At 43.0% G+C, this 16,527-nt stretch overlaps 1 pseudogene; it reads left to right on the top strand.

Moving 5' to 3' along the window:
* Positions 1 to 298: 298 nt before the first annotated feature.
* LOC135513651 (TNF receptor-associated factor 2-like) lies at positions 299 to 16,076 on the top strand (annotated as a pseudogene).
* Positions 16,077 to 16,527: the final 451 nt, after the last annotated feature.

The following is a 16,527-nucleotide window of genomic DNA, read 5'->3' as shown; positions in this document are numbered from 1 at the left end:
AGCGATTGCCAAATCAGCATACTCGGGGGGAATGCACACCGTGGAACCCTGGTCTGGACTTTCCACCGACGTGGCACCGATGGAAACTCCCAAACACCTTCCAGAACACTCCTCTGACCACCCCTGGAGAACCCCCTGTCTCCACAAAATTTTAGGATTGTGCCGGGCCAGCCAGGGAATCCCTAGCACCACTGGAAACGCAGGCGAATCAATAATATAAAGACTGATACGCTCCCTATGATTCCCCTGCGTCACCGTGGTCTCCCTGACCATCCCTGACCCTAATGGCCGGCAATCTATGGAGTGCATGGGAAAGGGAGAATCTATCGGCACCAGCGGAACCCCTAACTTACGGGCGAGTCCGCGATCCATAAAGTTCCCAGCTGCGCCTGAATCGACTAGCGCCCTATGCTGGGAAGAGGGAAAAAAGTTAAGACAAACATGTGGCCAACAGGGGGTCCTGGGTGAGTTTGATGCTGACTCACCTGGGGTGATCGAGAAGCGTTCCACCTGCCATCTCTACTCCCGGATGGACCCCCAGCACCGATCGGCCGTGTGTCCTCTCCGACCACAGCTGGTGCAGAGGAGGCCTCCTCCTCCAGTACCCATCGGCACGGGCTGGGGGGTGGAACACACAGGACCCTCTCCGAACGCCCGCGGGCAGCCAGTAGATTGTCCAATCGGATAGACATATTGATTAGCTCATCCAGGGAAAGAGCGGTGTCCCGACACACTAGCTCCCTGCGGACGTCCTCCCGGAGACTACACCTGTAGTGGTCAATAAGGGCCCTGTCGTTCCACCCAGATCCTGCTGCCAAGGTCTGGAACTCCAGCAAGTAATCCTGGGCGCTCCTCATCTCCTGCCTGAGATGAAATAGTCGTTCTCTCGGGTAGTGCTCCTTCGCTGAGTCCGGGCCAATTCAGACTGTGTTCGCCCACTCCAGAGCACGACCCATGAGGCAGGAGATGAGGACACTCACCCTCTCCGCTTCCGAGGGAATGGGCCTGACGGGGACCATGTATAGCTCCAGTTGGAGTAAAATCTCCTGGCATCCCGCCGCCGCTCCATCATAAGCCCTCGGGAGCGTCAGAGGGTGCCGAAGGTGGAGAGAGGAGACCACTCCTCTCCCATCGGTCCATTCTCTTCATCATTTGATCCATCGCCGATCCGATGGAGGACGGTGGTGTGGTGGAGAACCCGTTCCTCCATCGATGGGAGAGGGTTGGCCGCTGCTCCTGCTGACTCCATTCAAAAGGGTGCGGGATTCTGTAACGCTCTGGGTGTCGTGGGTGTGGAGTCAGACGCAGGAAACAGAGAGTGCAATACTGTGCTCTTTTAATGCACTCACGCAACACTGGGAGCTCAAAATCAAATGCCCCAAACACGGGGGACGAAAGCAGTACAGCAGAAAATACACGACCAGGAACAAACACGTTCCTCTACTACCTACACGAAGGTCACAATGATTAATCCCGCACAAAGAAACAGGCGGACCGGCTGTCTAATAAAGCCCAACTAATGACTCACTAACAGGGGCTAACAATAAACATACAAGGAGGGGGAGGAAAGACAATCAGTGGCAGCTAATAGGCCAGCGACTACAACCACCGAGCGCCACCTGACCGGGAAGGGGAGCCACCCTCGGTCGGTCGGACTCGTGACAACAATGCTAATTTCACCATTCTCCTATTTCTTTAAAATGCAGTGGTAAATATGTTTTACAGTGGCAAATATGAAAGTAAAAGCTTCCAAATTTCTACAAACAGTACCCCTGTCCATAATTGGTATAAATTCTGTAGAATACCTCTGTCCACTCAGTAGTGCTACAATTCGGCCTCAGTTGAGCTCCCTTAATAAACGCATAGATGTTCCTTTGTAATTCATCATTTTCGCCATTTGTTTAACATGCGTCCTTGAAAAAATAGGCTGCCGTTATTCCAATGCATTATATTTATCATTGTGGTGTTATCATTGGTGTTCTCCGTTATGTCCTTGGCCACAAGAAGTAGACCATGTATTTAGCTTTATTATTTTATATAAATATTGATTTTCTTTCCTGGATCAGCTGATGATGGTCGACAATTTCACTAGCCATCCAACAAGTAGGCTATAAGTAGTTGAGGTTAGATTTTGCAATGGCATAGGCCTACATTATTTTGGATTTGTGTGCCCATGAGAACTGTTTTCACAGTTACATGTACAGTGCGTTTTTTCTGAGATCTCAAAGATCCAGGATTCCTACGGAGTTTAAGGTCAATGTTCTAATACACTTGTTAAATGCGTAATAATGACAAATAGTAGCCATAAATGTCATTCATGTAAGGAAAGAAACATTGTGTTTTATGACATATGATCTGTGAAGACTCCAAGCTAATTTTACTGTTTACAATGCCTTTATCAAAACATTTTCTCTGTTTCTAAATGGTGATTGTGTGATGACAGAATATAATTGCTAACGTTATGATATCTTAATGGCGCTTTCAAGACAACTGGGAAATTAGGGAAAAAAAGTCAAATCATGACGCCAGTGATCTTCAGGTCGGAATGTCGTGGTTCTAGAAAGATGCCTGAGTTTCCAACTTAAAATTCCAAGTTGGATGATTCAAACTATTTTTCCAGTCAGAGCTCATTATTTTCCGAGTTCCAGTTGTCTTGAATGCACTGAAGTCAGAACTCTGCGATTTATGAGTTCCTAGTTATTTTGGACGCGGCATAAGCAGCTTTATCTGAAGCCTGCTTATGTTTATGTGTGTAAAATTGCCTCGACTGATAGGGTACCGGCAGTGGTGTATGCCAAGTGGAGGGTAAACACAAGTAAACACAGTTTACCCATCTTTTACAGACAAATGCATTGAAAGTATAGAGAGCGTTTTTTTTTTTACCACCACGACCGGCAATCGGTGTTTAGACACAATTTTTTTTTACCACACTAGAATACAGCACTGGCTACTGTTGGGCCTATTTGAAGTTAATGGTAATACACATTGTAGCCTAGTCTAGTAAATTGACTGTGTGTATTAGGATGGCCATGCCATTTTTCTGGGACAGTTTGTTTCAGCCCCAATCCCATGTCTCGACTTTTCAGGCTACAGAAAAAAATCCATTTGACAGCAAGACGCATCAATTAATGTAGCCCTAATCTATGACAATTGCAGAATGTCATTAGACTTTTTGGTGTTTCGTAACAGTTGTCTATTACCATTCATCAAATGGTGCAAGTGCACATGCAACCTCCACAAATGTATGAAAAGTTGACATGTTTTGGTAATGTGCTCATTGTTGTGATCATTTGATGAGTTCTTCTGTACAACACATTTTTACTGACAGTAACAGCAACAATACTCACACACCTGTCATGTAAATAATGGGCCTCTATCACAAATGTGGTGTTCTGTGCTAGATGACAGGCAGGATGTGTGAAAATTATGGCACAGGGACTTTCCTATTTGGCGGAAGTGACTGTAGTTGAGGCAATTGAACCTGCCTCACAAATTCAGAGAAATAAACTGCAATAAATGTTTGTGTGTGTATGTGTGAGAGAGAAAGGGAGAGACAACAGCATTGCAAAAACTGGCTCCTGGAAATGTTTTACCCCTCATTTGAACACCATGCGTACTCACTGTAAAGTACATTTTTGCTTGGCACCACACATGGGGTTTTTGGTTTTAACATGTTTCCCGGGTTACCATAGGGGGGAAACCCACTGAATTTTTCTCTCTTCAAAATGATGAAGGTTGACACTATTTAATGGACGCATCATATAGTGGAAGAGAATAGTGACAATTACAATCTTAAAAACAACTTGGTGATTTGTAGATGGAGTCTAGTTTAAAACCAGAGGACAACTTCTAGTGATTCATCTGCGAGTATCCTTCTGGATTTCCTCAAAGTATTTGCGATGATGTACCCCAGCAGAAGTACCTGTGCAGCAACTGTAATAACATACTGAAGGAGGCACGTCAGACTTTGGCAGCCACCGCTACTGCCTCGCTTGTTTTCATTGGTTAGTGAGGTTAAGGCATTCCAATTATTTATATTCTAAGTTTTGTGAAACATCTTCATTCATAACCAAAGTTAACCATTTCCTCATATCACACTTGTCAGGTCTTTGTATGTAATATAGCCTACATTTCCCTTTTTTGCCTTCCCCTTATGTTTTTAAAGGTTAAGATATTACAATTATATGTTAACATATTTGTGTTTATTGTATTTAAATCAAATCCCATATGTTCATTGTTGTTGTTTAGGAACATTTGCGAAATGTGCAAAGAAGAGGATCTGAGCTCAGAGAGTGAAACAAGCATACTGACATCAGACAATGTATGTATAGTATTACTGGACTTTGTATATATGCTTGCATAGTACAAGTGGATAGGATGGAATGATATGGCAGGCCTCTATAAAGTTGAGAAATAGAAAACTATTTTTATGGCACACATAGGTGGATGTCTTTGGTGAAAGACCTGCTTTGACAACACAAAGGATATCCTTTTATAAGACCATTTGAAATGTAGGCAGTTACCTTTTTTAGTCTCGATGTCATACTGCAGCCTCAATAAGTGGAATTTCCTGGGAAAAAAAACAACAACAATGACATGGGATGAATTGAATCAAAAATGAAACCGCTCTTAAAGAATTTCCCATTTCCCTGTATGTTTACATAAATGTGTGAATATCATTTCCCCTTTTCATTATTTGACTAATTTGCATGACACAGACACCAAGGTGCTGTGTGAATGAGCATGAAGTGGGTAGGGCACTGCTCTAACATTGGGAGGCAAGATTCAATGTGTTCCTACGGTAGGTACACAATCAAATAGAGGCTCTATAATAGTGGTGCTTCTAGTGTTATCCAAAGCATTCCCCTTTACTCATTACTTCTGGCATTCGAGCACTTGTGTTCCTATGCAAAATACGTGTGAATATTTTAGCTGGATAGAATAAATGATCCAGATAACACTGATTGAGTTACAGTTCATTCGTAAAGTATTCAGACCCATTCACTTTTCCCACAGTTTGTTACGTTACAGCCTCATTCTAAAATTGATTAAATCGTTTTTTCCCCTCATCAATCCACACACAGCAGGTTAGCTTAGTGGTTAAGAGTGTTGGACTAGTAACCGGAAGGTTGCAAGTTCAAACCCCCGAGCTGACAAGGTACAAATCTGTTGTTCTGCCCCTGAACAGGCAGTTAACCCACTGTTCCTAGACCGTCATTGAAAATAAGAATTTGTTCTTAACTGACTTGCCTAGTTAAATAAAGGTCAAATTTAAAAATAAAATTAATTAAAATACCCTGTAATGACAAAGCAAGTTTGGGCTCTGGCTGGGCCACTCAAGGACATTCATAAACTTGTCCTGTGTGCTTAGGGTTGTTGTCCTGTTGGAAGGTGAACCTTCGCCCCGGTCTGAGGTCCTGAGCACTCTGAAGCAAGTTTTCATCAAGGATCTCTCTGTACTTTACTCCGGTCATCTTTCTCTCGTTCCTGACTAGTCTCCCAGTCCCTGCTGCTGAAAAATAGGGATGGTGCCAGGTTTCCTCCAGATGTGACGCTTGGCATTCAGGCCAATGAGTTCAATCTTGGTTTCATTAGACCAGAGTATTTTGTTTCTCATGGTCTGAGAGTCCTTTAGGTGCCTTTTGGCAAACTCAAAGCGGGCTGTTGTGCCTTTTACTGAGAAGTTGCTTCTGTCTAACCAATCTACCATAAAGGACTGGTGGAGTGCTGCAGAGATGTTGTCCTTCTGGAAGGTTCTCCCATCTCCACTGAGGAACTTTGGAGCTCTGTCAGAGTGACCATCGGGTTCTTGGTCACCTCCCTGACCAATGACCTTCCCCCCCAGATTGCTCCGTTTGGCTGAGTGGCCAGCTCTAGGAAGAGTCTTGGTGGTTCCAAAATTCTTCCATTTAAGACTAATGGAGGCCACTGTGTTCTTGGGACCTTCAATGCATCAGAAATGTTTTGGTACCCTTCCCCAGATCTGCCTTCGACCTCATGGCTTGGTTTTTGCTTTGACATGCACTGTCAACTGTGGGACCTTAAATAGACAGCCTTTCCAAATCCTGCCCAATCAATTGAATTTACCACAGGTGGACTCCAATCAAGTTGTAGAAACATCTCAAGGATGATCAATGGAAACAGGATCCACCAGAGCTCAATTTCGAGTCTCATAGCAAAGGTTCTGAATACTTATGTAAATAAGTTATTTCTGTTTGTTATTTGTAATACATTTGCAAACATTTATAAAAAACTGTTTTTGCTTTGTTATCATGTAATATTGTGTGTAGATTGATGAGGAAATTTTTTTATTTAATCAATTTTAGAATAAGGCTGTAAAGTAACAAAATGTAGAAAAAGTCAAGAGGTCTGAATATTTTCCGAATGCACTGTATTGCATACTATTTAGCTCTCCAAAACAGGAGACATGATCAGAGCCTGTATTTGGATTTTAGCAGAAAGGTCATACAATTGGACTCACCAGAGAATTGCAGTAACCTGAACTTTTTCATTGCTCTGGTGATACTCCGCTCAGGGGATATAAGGTTTAAGAAAGAAATTGAATGTGAAAAGATGCTAGAATGGACTGGTGTAATTAGAATGTCTGTAGAGTTGACAACATTCCACGTGTTGATATTTGTCCAACGTGAATTAGTCCATTGCTGAGGCCCTGAGACCATAGAAAGAGAACAGCTAGAACAGACATTCCCATTCAAGTCAATATTGTATTTCTATGGCTGAGACGTGTCTCACCAATACATCATTCTAGTGATAAGTGATATGTTATGTAAGCAGGTAACATATAAACAATACTTCATTATTGTGATAAGTGATATGTTAAGTCAGCAGGTAACATATAACTAATACATCAGCATACGTGACAACTAGATTGGTAAAAAAGCATTATTTCAACTTATTCTAATGAGACCATTTCGGTCAGCATGTGGTTCTATAAGGGCACAAGGCGAGACCCAGATTCAGACACGGAAGGCAGATGGTTTGAGTCTTGATATTAATTAAACAGTCCAAAAGGGGTAGGCAAGAGAATGGTTGTGGACAGGCAAAAGGTCAAAATCAGTTCAGAGTCCAGGAGGTACAGAGTGGCAGGCAGGCTCAAGGTCAGGGCACGCAGAATGTTCAGGTAGGTGGGTACGGAGTCCAGAAAACAGGCAAGAGTCAAAAACCGGGAGGACTAGCAAACGAGAATAGAAGCAGGAGTACAGGAAAACCGCTGGTTGACTTGAGAAACATACAAGACGAACTGGCACAGAGAGACAGGAAACAAAGGGATATATACACCAGGGATAACAAGTGATACCTGTATGGGGTGGAGACAATCACAAGACAGGTGAAACAGATCAGGGTGTGACAGGTTCAGCATCAGAATGGGGTTCAGTATCAAGAATTGGGGTTCAACCTCAGCTCCTCCAAACATCCTAGGCAGAAGAGACACCCCATAACCGTCTGACTTGTTTAATTAGGATTTTGGTTTGTTGTGCTAAAATAATAGGCCTTGAATATATTCATATCAATATCAGTTGGAAAAGTCTATTTTCAGGACAGATGACTCCTATATCTTGATTCAATTGGGTTAATTGGCCACAGCGAATACTTTGAGCATCAGAGTGGAATGGAAACTAAGCTTGTTATACAGTAACTCAAATGTTTTACTTTATATTTAAGTTAATCTTCCCTTTTATGCTCACAAAGCAAAGGCTTGACTGTCTCTGACTGTTACTTACACAGTGGGTTCATTGTTGGTTGTCAGTTTTAAGAAGCTACTGTTGTATTGAATGATTCATTGTTATTATTATGTTTAGAGAGATAAAATGGCTTGGTGTGTTTGTTGCTTTTGAGAGGTAGAGACACAGCAGAGCTTAAAAGTTCCACTTCAAGGTGTATCAACTAACAACAATGACAGCCAGAGAACGTTGTCATTTAAACCAGTTTAGCACTGAAGATTGCACCGGTGTGATATGTAGAAATCAAATAAAACACATTTTCCCTCTGAGGAAAATTTAACATGGTGGGACTGAATTAAGGACTGAATTAGTAATTGAAGTACTGAAAGTTGATATTAATTCTCCTATGTGTTACTGCAGTTATTCAGTGATGCTTCCATCAATGAGGAGATCTTGGAGTATGTATGTATTGTGCTAACCAAGGGTGCTCCTGGAGGAGTATTCTCAAGGACTTTGAGGTATTGACACAGTTTTACACATTTGTGAATGATACAATAAAAAATGGATTTTTATCACCATGTGACCATTTTAATACCTACCCACTGTAATTAGATCAGGGTCAGGGCCCATTTTTCACTAAAACAAAAGTCCTGTTGAAGAAAACCTTCAGACAATTTAAGAACAAAATATTTTAAATTGGTACCAAAATAATGAATACATTTTAGAACTAATGAGGACAATTGCCCCTGATGGCTGATATTGACTTTACGCTGCTATCAAGATGTTTATCCTCCAAGTGGATTGATTCACTGAAATGTTGTGCTGAGCTTGGGTTAGTTTATTGTGATTTCTGAATTGTCTTGAATCCTCTTTCAGGAGCACCAGGAGCAGTGTGAGTATGCCCTGATCCCCTGCAACATTGGCTGTGGTCACATGGTTCTGCAAAAGGCCTTGGCCTGTCACCTGGAGAAGGCCTGTCCAAACAACATGTCAGTGTTCCCCACATGCTGCCGCTCTATGTGCCCCTCAGAGCTACAGGTAAGACAGGTCCAAATAATTAACTTCCATCCGTGCACTCAGTAGCTGTCAAACTAACCACCTCGTCTAAGTTGCAAGTCCTGCCACTAACAATCTTGCTGAGATTCTCAAATGTTCAGCCCTGGTATGAAGTGTTTTTACTCCTGGAAATAAATAGCCAGTGTATGGTTTCCTGTGGTTTTATACTGCAGGGGCTACAGTCGCTGGGAATTGTACAAAATAAGTTAGAATTGGTCTCTATTGGAAAACCTTGTTGGGGACGAGGTCAATGTGACATTGGTTGGGTCCCCACAGCGCAGCTCAAGCAGCAGTGTCTCCAATGTTTACTGCTGCCCCATATTCCCTTTCACCACTGATCTGGGAAGGGCAGGGGGCTGCCGAGAGCTTTGGACCACAGCAAAAGAGAGCAGAAAGCCACAGAACTTTAGACTCAAGAAAGGTTAGGTTAACCATTAGGGGGAAGGTCATCATGATTCGGGAAGAAATGTATCAAATGTATCGTAAGAAGCAATTGCAAAAGCATTCTGTGTGTAGACTAATGACTACACTAAAATTGTAATACTGTACTCCTTAAGTTGTCCAGTCTCTTGACAACAAGGTAGATGAAATTCGAGCAAGGGTTTCCTTCCAGAGAGACATCAGAGATTGTAACATCCTGTTTCACAGAAATATGGCTCACTCGGGATATGTTATCAGAGTCGGTATAGCCACCTGTTTTTTTTCACGCATCGCGCCGACAGAAACAAACATCTTTCTGGTAAGAAGAAGGGCGGGGGTGTACGCCTTACGATTAACGAGTTGTGGTGTGATCATAACAACTTACAGGAACTCAAGTCCTTTTGTTCACCTGACCTAGAATTTCTTACGATCAAATGCCGACCGCATTATCTATCTACCAAGAGAATTCTCTTCGATTACAATCACAGCCGTGTATACCCCCCCCCCCCAAGCAGACACCTCGACGGCCCTGAAAGAACTTCATCGGACTCTATGTAAACTGGAAACCACATATCCTGAGGCTGCATTTATTGTAGCTGAGGATTTTAACAAAGCTAATCTGGAAACAAGGCTCCCTAAATTTTATCAGCATATCGAATGCGCGACCAGGGCTGGCAGCATTCTGGATCATTGCTACTCTAACTTACGCGACGCATACAAAGCCCTCCCCCGCCCTCTGACCATGACTCCATTTTGTTGCTCCCAGCCCATAGACAGAAACTAAAACAGGAAATGCCCGTGCTCAGGTCTGTTCAACGCTGGTCCGACCAATCGGATTCCACGCTTCAAGATTGCTTCGATCACGTGGACTGGTTTATGTTCCGGATAGCCTCAGACAACAACATTGATGTATACTCTGATTCGGTGAGCAAGTTTATTAGCAAGTGCATAGGTGATGCTGTACCCACGGTGACTATTAAAATGTTCCCCAACCAGAAACCGTGGATTGATGGCAGCATTCTCGCAAAACTGAAAGCGCGAACTACTGCTTTTAATCATGGCAAGGTGACCGAAAACATGACCGAATACAAACAGTATAGCTATTCCCTTCGCAAGGCAATTAAACAAGCTAAGCGTCAGTATAGAGACAAAGTAGAATCGCAACTCAATGGCTCAGACACGAGACGTATGTGGTAGGGTCTACAGACAATCACGGATTACAAAAAAAAAAAACAGCCCCATCGCGGACACTGATGTCTTGCTCCCAGACAAACTAAACAACTTCTTTGCTCGCTTTGAGGACAATACAGTGCCACTAACACGGCCCTCTACCCAAACCTGCGGGCTCTCCTTCACCGCAGCCAACATGAGTAAAACATTTAAATGCGTTCACCCTCGCAAGGCTGCTGGCCCAGACAGCATCTCTAGCTGTATCCTCAAAGCATGCGCAGACCAGCTGGCTGGTGAGTTTACGTACATATTCAATCAATCCCTATCCCAGTCTTCTATTCCCAAATTCTTCAAGAGGGCCACCATTGTTCCTGTTCCCAAGAACGCTAAGATAACTGAGCTAAACGACTCTTGCCCCGTAGCACTCACTTTCGTCATCATGAAGTGCTTTGAGAGACTAGTCAAGATCATATCACCTCCACCCTACCTGACACCCTAGACCCACTCCAATTTGCTTACTTCCCCAATAGGTCCACAGATGATGCAATCGCCATCACACTTCACACTGCCCTAACCCATCTGGACAAGAGGAATACCTATGTGAGAATGTTGTTCATCGATTACAGCTCAGCATTTAACACCATAGTACCCTCCAAACTCGTCATTAAGCTCGAGACCCTGTGTCTTGACCCCGCCCTGCGCAATTGGGTCCTGGACAACATCTCCACCCAACTGATCATCAACACTGGGGCCCCAGAAGGGTGCGTTCTCAGCCCTCTCCTGTACTCCCTGTTCACCCATGACTGTGTGGTCATGCACGCCTCCAACTCAATCATCAAGTTTGCAGACGACTCTACAGTGGTAGGCTTGATTACCAACAACGACAAGACGTCCTACAAGGAGGAGGTGAGGGCCCTCGGAGTGTGGTGTCAGGAAAATAACCTCACACTCAACGTCAACAAAACAAAGGAGATGATCGTGGACCTCAGGAAACAGCAGAGGGAGCACCCCCCTATCCACATCGACGGGACAGTAGTGGAGAAGATGGAATGTTTTAAGTTCTTTGACGTACACATCATAGACAAACTGAAATGATCCACCCACACAGACAGTGTGGTATTGAAGGCGCAACAGCGCCTCTTCAACCTCAGGAGGCTGAAGAAATTTGGCTTGTCACCGAAAACACACAAACTTTTACAGATGCACAATCGAGAGGATCCTGTCAGGCTATATCACTGCCTGGTATGGCAACTGCTCCGCCCACAACCGTAAGGCTCTCCAGAGGGAAGTGTGGTCCGTACAACGCATCACCGGGTTCAAACTACCTGTCCTCCAGGACACCTACACCACCCGATGTCACAGGAAGGCCAAAAAGATCATCAAGGACAACAACCACCCGAGCCACTGCCTGTTCACCCCGCTATCATACAGAAGGCAAGGTCAGTACAGGTGCATCAAAGCTGGGACCGAGAGCCTGAAAAACAGGTTCTATCTCAATGCCATCAGACTGTTAAACAGCCATCACTAACATTGAGTGGCTGCTGACTCAAATCTCTAGCCACTTTAATATTTGGAAAATTGGATGTAATAAATGTATCACTAGTCACTGGAATCAATGCAACTTTATATAATGTTTACATACCCTACATTACTCATCTCATATGTATATACTGTACTCTATACCATTTACTGCATCTTGCCTATGCCGCACAGCTATTGCTCATCCATATATTTATATGTACATATTCTTATTCATTCCTTTACACTTGTGCGTATAAGGGAGTTGTTGTGAAATTGTTTGATTAATTGTTAATGTAGTGTCTTTCAAATCCAATGATGTTATTTGTTGTTTAGCTACTGATCGTTTTTGTGTAACACTTTTTGTTGTTGTTGCATGACGTGTTAATTGTCAAAATTGTCTTGATTCTACAGAAAAATCCTCTTCCAGGTTCCAAAAGGCAAGACTCTTGTGTTTTCTCTGAAGAGCGTTGCCCATTTAAGCCAATCTAATAATTCCAATATTGCATTACAGTAAAATGATTGAATTAGAAGAAATGGGGCATCAAATACAAAGAAGGTGTGGCATATTATAAAGCTTTTGCTGTATAGTTATTGACGTTTTTGTCTTTCAATCCCATGTATCTTAGCGGACCGTAGAGAAGGTGAGAGGCCATGAGACCAGCAGCCACGTCAGCCACCTTCAGCTCCTGCTGCGTGCCGCCACCACCAACAGCAGTGACCTGCAGTTCGCCCCACAGGTAGCCCAGTTCTCCTTGCCTGGTGTAGCAGCTATGGTTGAGCAGCTGCCCCAGCTCAGAGAGGCTTTGTCTGACTTGTAAATCCATTAGGACAGGGGGAGCTGGAGGCGGATGGAAGGGACAGATGGGATAGCTCAGCAGCTGAACAGTCTGTGAGATGATGACCAGGTGACCATCCTCATGAACATAAGGCTGCAGATAGACACACTGCAGCAGAGGGTCCAGATATCGGAGAACATCATCTCTGTCCTCAACAGGGAGGTGGAAAAGACCCAGCTGAGAGTGGAGGCTTTGGAGAGGGAGAACCAGAGCAGCCAGAACATGATTCACCAATTAGAAATAAAGGTACAGTATATTGTGAGTCATAGAACACAGTCATCTTTGGTGGACCAGTTATATGACCTCGTGCTGTTTCATTCCAGGGCATGCTGTGAACTAAAAAAAAAAGCGTTTAATTATTCTTCTTAAAGGTCCAATGCAACCATTTAAAAAAAATCTCAATATCAAATAATTTCTGAAAAACAATTAAGTACCTTACTGCGATTGTTGTCAATTAAAATGGTCAAAAAAAAAAAAAAAAATGGTTCTTAGCAAAGAGCAATTTCTCAAGAAATAATTTTTGCTAGGACTGTCTCGGAGTGGTCTGAGGGGGAGGGGAAAACTGAAAACTAGATGTTACTGACAGAGGTTTGGAACCCTCTTTCTTACTGGTCTATTTGTTACATCAGCTCCTGCCACGCCCTCTACTTCTCATCCCGTGTCTCCATAACCTGCTGCCACTCCCCCAGTGCTCTCTCCCTCCCTCCCTCTCTCTCTGTGTGAGTGGAGACAGGTGTGCTGGAGGCAGAGCAGATCCCCACCAGCTGCAACCTGTTCCATATTCAAGAACTCTACAAATACTCAGCCCTGCCACTTCCACGCTGCCAGATCATAGCCTCTGCTCAGTCAGTCTGCGGTTCAAGCCTGTTCCTGCATAGATCTTGTTATCCTGTTGAGCCTAGTTTTCCCTAGCCTGACGCTCCTTTTCTCTCCACCACAGTTCCGCCCGCTCTGACTCTGGTCGCTGTCTCCAGTCCTTCATCTCGTCAGTCCTGCCCCCCCCCCCCCACCCACCCACTCTACTGCTTTCTTGGATTCCACTCCGGACCTGCTTACCCTGCTCCTACTGCTTTTCAATAAAAACATGTCCCTGTGTCCTCGTCTGAGTCTGCACTTGGGTACACCTGCTCCACCACACGTTTCACTAACTAATTTACCACCTGATGTCACCAGGCAGGCCAAAACTCTATCCCACCAAAACAGTCTTTTCAAACAGCTCTTACACTAAAGGCATTGTCATAATTTGCACAGTATTCTTCCAACCTCATAGTGTGGAAATATATATAAAACACAGGAAATATATTTTTTTAACTGCTCTGGGCCTTTAAGAAGTGCATGCGTGAACTATCCTCCCAAATTACAGAAAGTAACTTTTCTGATGCTCCTAATTTGCAGTGGTGGAATTGTAGCCTTACAATAGCTCTATACACTCACTGGTCTTGAGAATAATAAAATGCTGGTCTGGCTGAACATTGAGGGGGAAGGGAGAGCATCAAATGTCACATCTTGGTTGGAAAAATGGACTGTTGACAAGAATGTATTTCACTTTCCTGAAAAATATCCATTTATATCCCGCTTCTGCAAACATTCCTCTCCTACTCTTATAGTAGAGAGCCTCTTCTCATGTAACAGTGCATAGAATAACCCCTAACCCCCCTACCCACAAAATGAAACAGATTTTATCTCCAGCAAACAATAGTTATGAGTGTACATTTTTTTATAGAAACACATTACCAGGATCTCTCTGCTTTTTTCACTGGCAGTTGAAATGTCAGCTTAATTAAACAGAAAAATGCGATGTCATTTTATATTTTAAAATGTCATCTTAAATCACTGTCCTAATTTCTCTCAAATCCAAAACAAAACGTTATTGAACAGTAAACAAAACGAAGCAGTAATTGTATATTTAAAAAAACAAACATATCTCAGACAGTTAGCTGAAATTGAAAGGTCCTAAACATCATTTTTAGTTACGTGTTATCTGACCAGGATAATGGGGGTGATTCAGCTACACTGCAATGTCAAGACCTGCGACAACAATACCATTTCAGAAAGCTCGGCGAGAACAAATTATAGAGGGGACCAAATAGATGTATCTGACAACAGACATCAACAGTTTTCTGCGTGATGTCTGTTGTTTGTATCAGCCTACTTTATTGTGGAGAATGTTGATATTTGTATCCTAACTATGCCTTCTTAAGAAGATGAAATCTGTTTCATTGTGTGGGGAGGGGGGTTAGGGGTTATTCTATGAGCATGAGAAGAGGCTCTCTACTTTAAGAGTAGGAGAGGAACGTTTGCGGAAGCGGGATATAAATGGATATTTTTCAGGAAGGCGAAATTCATTCTTGTCAACAGTCCATTTTTCCAACCAAGATGTGACATTTGATGCTCTCCCTTCTCCCTCAATGTTCAGCCAGACCAGCATTTTATTATTCTCATTTTCTTCAAGAATAGTGGGTGTGTGCATCAATACTAAGGCTACCACTCCACCACTGCAAATTAGGAGCATCAGAAAAGTTACTTTGATTGTATTAGCCTACCTTTCTGTAATTTGGGAAGATAGTTGACGCATGCACTTCTTAATTGCCCCTGTGGGGATTAATAAAGTTGAATTGAATTGGTTGTTGCCCTGTAGGTGACAGAGCAGCAGCACAGACTGGCCAGGAAAGATCTTGTCAACAGCTCCCTGATAGAAAGCCTCTGCGCCCACCAGGAGGTCTCCTATGATGGTAATTTCATCTGAAGGCTGTCTGACCTTAGCTACAAAATGAAGGAGGCCATCTCTGGCCATTGGAATAGGCCTAACCTGTACTCTCCTGGTACAGTATTCTTTCAATTTCACCGAATACGGAAAAGCCAGTGGTGTAGGACAGTCAATTCACAGGGACAGTCTTCTATGCACATGGACTAAAATAGGCCTTCATTAGAGAGTGCTTAATTTGAACAAAATTGTTTTTTTTTATGTACCACCTTTGAAACACTACACAGACAGACAAGTTCCCTTGTCCATTCTACACATCCAGGTACGGATTCAAGGTGCGCATGAGGCTGAATCTGAATGGTGACGGGGTGGGAAAAGGCACTCATATCTCTCTGGCCATTCAAGCACTCTCTGTAATACCTGTGTAACAGACATCATAGATTGTTTATTTAGAGGGCTGAGGTTTTCAACTGAAATGTTAGTTGAGATACGTATTTCCCGAATGTCAAAAAACAAACAAACAACAAAATCTCCTCATGAGTCATTATAGTTCTAGTTCTTATCTCTGTCCCTCTGCATCATTAAGGTAAGTAAGCATTGAGTCAACCATCTTGTGTGGTATGTCTGTTACATGGATTAAACATGAACATGTCTGCCTCCTTTCCAGGTCACTTTCTTTTTGCTTGATCATAATCACTGAGAACATGTGATTGACGCCTTGTTTTATGCATAGATATGTCCACAACATGAGCCCGTGGTAGGTAGGTAGGTAGGTAGGTAGGTAGGTAGGGGGAGGAATAGGAATGGGTCGTACCTACTAAGAAAGGGGGGGGGGGTGATGGGAGATGGGACAGATACTGTTAGCCAATTATCAACTTTTCATTTTATTTTGGTGTTTTTTCCATGGTTTTTTTGTACTGTTTTTCGATTCCTTATCTATGTACTTCTTGAATATAATTTCCTGTCTTTGATCTGAACCCCTACCAGGAAAAAAAGACAAAAAGTTGGTAAAAAAAAATTATCCACAGGCTCATGCAGGCTAATTACAATGTGTTCGATTAGTTGCATTTAGATTGCTTAAAACTTCACCATTTAAGATAATTTAAAAAGTCTTACAAGAGTGTACTTACAAGTTATA

The sequence above is a fragment of the Oncorhynchus masou genome, chromosome 25 (assembly GCF_036934945.1).
Source record: "Oncorhynchus masou masou isolate Uvic2021 chromosome 25, UVic_Omas_1.1, whole genome shotgun sequence".
Classification (NCBI taxonomy): domain Eukaryota; kingdom Metazoa; phylum Chordata; class Actinopteri; order Salmoniformes; family Salmonidae; genus Oncorhynchus; species Oncorhynchus masou.
Note: the sequence above shows the minus strand (reverse complement) of the source record. Positions and strands in the feature narration are given on the sequence as shown.